This window comes from Silene latifolia, chromosome Y (assembly GCF_048544455.1).
Source record: "Silene latifolia isolate original U9 population chromosome Y, ASM4854445v1, whole genome shotgun sequence".
Taxonomy (NCBI): Eukaryota; Viridiplantae; Streptophyta; class Magnoliopsida; order Caryophyllales; family Caryophyllaceae; genus Silene; species Silene latifolia.
In genome coordinates, this window is record NC_133538.1 from 59,044,054 (window position 1) to 59,048,633 (window position 4,580).

Genomic DNA, 4,580 nt, shown 5'->3' on the forward strand with positions numbered 1-4,580 from the left:
CTTAAATAAACTAATAGTCTTCTTAACAAACAAGACTCCTAATCAATTAGAAAATCAGTAAATAATCCTAAACTTAATCTATAAGCTAGAATGATAAGTTTTTATTCAACTAAACTACTTCCTATAATCTGAACACAGCTTACCCGTGTTCGATCCTTATCTATTGAATTATTTAATCATCAGAATATCTATCAGAGTGTATCTAGCTTGTCAGAGATGTGTATCTTACAAGATAAAAGAGTGTATCTAGCATGTCATAGATGTGTATCTAACAATATTCGTTTCCTTTAGGCATGTTTCACGTGGTGGTGAACCAGTATTGAACACCCTAGCTGACTTGCATCTGCAAACGTAAGCTAATGGCAGGAACTCAGGGAGAGGGACTTAGGCAGTATGATGCAGTTGAACTTGAACTATCTTAAATTGAGGTCGTATTAGCATTAATCAGTTAATACAGGATTTTTTTTTTACAGCGAATACAGGAATATTTGTATTTGAAATTCTGAAGTTGGTTTCATAAGTCTGCATTTATAGAATTTAGCATCTAAGAGAAGCTGTCTACATTGTGTGGTTGATTGCAGGGTACATGAGCAATTCGTGGCATTGTTCTTGATATTAAACAACCTCCAAAGGATGTACCAATTGAAATAATAAACTGGTATGCATTTCGAAGATATCCCAGCATCACTACTGCCTTCAACTACCTGTTCGAAAAATTCAAGAATCTTATTAGGCAAGAAGCAGATGAAAATGACAATGCCATTCTTCACACAAGATCATTTGAAAAGATGAAGAACCTGAAACTATTTCAAATTAATTATTCACAGCTACGAGGAAACATGAAATACATGCCATCTGTGCTAAGGCGCCTGCAGTGGAGAGGGTGTTCTCAGAAGGCTTTTTTCCGAAAATATACCGGTGTATGAATTGAGTTCAATACAAACTCTGTGAATGTATTCTTAGCTTTGTGACAAGTGTATTCTTAGCTCTGTATTGAACTACTACGTACAATGTATTATTAGCTTTGTGACAAGTGAGCATGTTTAATTTACATACAACTACAAAATTAATGTTACAAAACTGAAAACAACCAAGAACCTTGATGTTGTAGTACAGTCAAACTATATGTAGTTTCCCTACCTCACCTATTTTCCCTGCCTCCAACTACACATTCTGAATTACAGTTTTCTGTAAATTTTACTAATGCTACTACAATTATATGTTACAGACTAAACAGATATAGATATGTACACGTTAAAAGTCGGTCACTACCCCGAGCTTTCACACGAACTTCCCAATTTATAGGATTGGTCCTGAACCAACAGTCTAATAATATCGCTGCCTCCTGATTTCGATTTATCTAAGCACTCTTCCAGGTCCAATTCACAAAAGATCAGAACCCAATCAAGCCACCATCCTTTCGCCGATTATATCCCTGTTAAACATATTTGCCTCGATATTTGGGATTGGAATCTTTGGAAAATTTGAGATCAACAGCTCCTTCCTGTTGTTGATTAGCCGACGCAAAGACGGCAGAATGAAGGTTACCTTCTTCTAACCACTTTAAATGATTTTTCTTGAATTCCAGATGCATGACTTTAGCTGCCTCAGCAACTTCCTTTAGTATGGGGATAACTTGACCATAGTCAATAAAACCCTATGAACTACCTCACATTTGTGTATGAATTGAGTTCAATACAAACTCTATGAACTACCTCACATACGCATGATATTACTATTAAATACACATAGTATTACTACGGGATACGCAAACCGTTTTGTGTATCCAATAACGATTTGGGTATCCGGTAGTAATACCATGTGTATCCGGGCTGATATTTAGTGTATCCACCGCTCCACCATGATCCACCAAGCCCACCACAACCGCCACCACCACGCCGCTCAACACCATACAACCACCATTAGCCACAGAACCACATGCCAACCATCTCACGACCACCACCACTCGCCCCACGACGACCGCCAACACAATGGTGGCTTAACGCTGATTTTATTGTCAAGACACAACCCATTACTCCCTAAAATGTCGATTTGAGCATGCCAGTGCTAAAAGATACAGTTCCAGCCTATTCTACAATCTTACAATCTTGTAACATATTCATTCCGGTTCATGACTTTTGTCATAATACACATTCCACGGAACGCTCTTCCCACCCCTTAAAAACAAGGAAATCGGGGGCAAGGAAGGACTGTAAGGGATCTAAATGACCCCCAAATACATTAATCGCTAGATAGATACCATTGACAAACTCTTACTATCTTATTTATGTTATCTGCTACAGACACAGCGAATACCATTTTTTATCTAGAACCCTTTGCAAGAAGAAGCGGCTCATGATTTGGAGGCACATGTTGCCACATGGGACTTGAATTGTTCAAGCTCTGCCAAAACCTCGTCTTCGGGACGGTATATCAGATCACTCATCCGCCAGATCTGCGAGTAGACAAGAGAAGGGGAAGTTACCTTACAGATAAGGGCGGATTTAGGGTGGCTGAACTATCTTTTATTCTTCACGTAAACTTGGTACGATCAGTGGTAAATTCACAACGGTCATATGTTCCAATACTTTCTATTAGACAGATTGTTTCCATCTGTTTTACCTCCACTAAACTGATGGACTTTCAAATAAGGTAACATTTCAGAATCCACTTCTGCCCATTTGAGTGAAAACTCCATGCAAAGTGCAAAATGTTAACCAGGAAAAATATTAAATACCTGTAATGTTCCACCACCGCCACTTGAATCACAATCATCCTAGGAAAAATATTAAATACTTGTAAGGTTTGCCCCACGACCAACCCAAATAAGCCAAACCTCGACCCCAGACCCACCGCTCCACGACTGACCCAGTTTTAAAGCTCGACCCAGACCTGTACAAACTACTCGGATATAACTTATCCTTCCTGCGGATACACTTCTATGTACTCTAGATACACATATCAATATGTGTATCTACAATAGTTATAAAATGTATCTCGAACCTATATCATATGTATCCACCACACAACCTGGAGTACCACCGCTGCCATCGTCGCCGCCGCCACCACCAACCCCAACTAAGACCATAGCACTACCATCATTTAACACAAAGCCGCTCCACCAATACTGACGGCTCACTACCACACCTTATGACAACCATATACCACGCAGTCAGTCACCCTATCAACACTCTCCATCGTCGCCAGCCACTAATAATCACTGACACCGTTGAGTTCAAAATCAAGATCTAGAAAATCGACCAAATTTGAGCATTCAGATTTCCCGTTACTCGACGACGACGACGACATCCCCGGACCTCTCAGAAATTGCCCACGAGGGAATGGTGAGCTTTCTCACACAATCACCTGCCACCTATCACTCACCTTTGCCGACCACTTCATCACCACTTTTGCCTCCATATTCGCACCTCCGCGAGGAGCATTTGATTGGAGCACGACCGGATGACAGAGGAAGACATTGGAGACACGAGGGTTCGTCGGTCACCTGCGACATCTAATCTATTAGCCGCTGGTACGTCGACGCCATGGTTGACGGGCTGAGTGAATGGGAGTTAGAGATGACGTCATGGTTAACGGGCTGAGTGAGTAGGAGATTGAGATTAGAGACGTCGGGGATGAGAAGAATGTCGCCGGCGTGTTTGATCGGAGCTGGGCATGAGGAACGGTGACTAAAGTTGAAATAGGGGAAGGTGAGGTGAAGGCCTACTGGGTGGATAAGGTAGCTGGAAGTGAGAGCTTAGAGTTATTGTGATGTTCAATCTGGTCCCTTCATTTGACTAATCCAAGGGTTCTTATTGAGTTCGTACGGTTCGCACCATAAAATAGTTCGTACGAGATCCTGATTCTATATATATATATATATATATATATATATATATATATATAGAGGTAAGATCTAATGAGTCCACCACTTCCATTGAGTCCATAAGTCCCTCTAAGGGCCATTGGATGGACTAAATGGAAGGTTGAGATGAATTTGATTAAAGGCCATTAAAAAGAAAAGGAAAAAAATGTGGATGGTTGGATTGAGATGGATGGTTGAGATTGAAAATTACCAAAAAAAAATTACCACTAATCAAATTTCTACACACTAATTAATTTTTCTTTCTCTCTCTAGCCCCTAATTAATCAGTTTTGAGTTTTAGATTTCAGAAGTGTAAATGTAATGTTGTATGAGTTTTACAAGTGTAAATGTGACGGAAATATAATTTTAACAGTTTACAAGTGTAAATGTGAGGTTTTACGAGTGTAAATGTAACATTTTAAGAGTGTAAAATTTATTTTTTGTGACGGAAATTTTGAATTTATATAATTTTAACAGTTTACAAGTGTAAATGTGAGGTTTTACGAGTGTAAATGTAACATTTTAAGAGTGTAAATTTGATTTTTTTGTGACGGAAATTTTGAATTTATATAATTTTAACATTTTACAAGTGTAAATGTGAAGTTTTACGAGTGTAAATGTAACATTTTAAGAGTGTAAATTTGATTTTTTTGTGACGGAAATTTTGAATTTATATAATTTTAACATTTTACAAGTGTAAATGTGATGTTTTACG

At 38.8% G+C, this 4,580-nt stretch overlaps 1 long non-coding RNA gene across 1 annotated transcript; it reads right to left on the minus strand.

The window, feature by feature from the left end:
• Positions 1-2,075: 2,075 nt before the first annotated feature.
• On the minus strand, positions 2,076-3,744 carry LOC141626927 (uncharacterized). The gene is made up of 2 exons (XR_012536497.1): positions 2,738-3,744; positions 2,076-2,455 (listed from the first exon to the last, which is right to left on the minus strand). It is a non-coding gene; the product is annotated as an uncharacterized LOC141626927 (long non-coding RNA).
• Between the last annotated feature and the right edge of the window lie 836 nt (positions 3,745-4,580).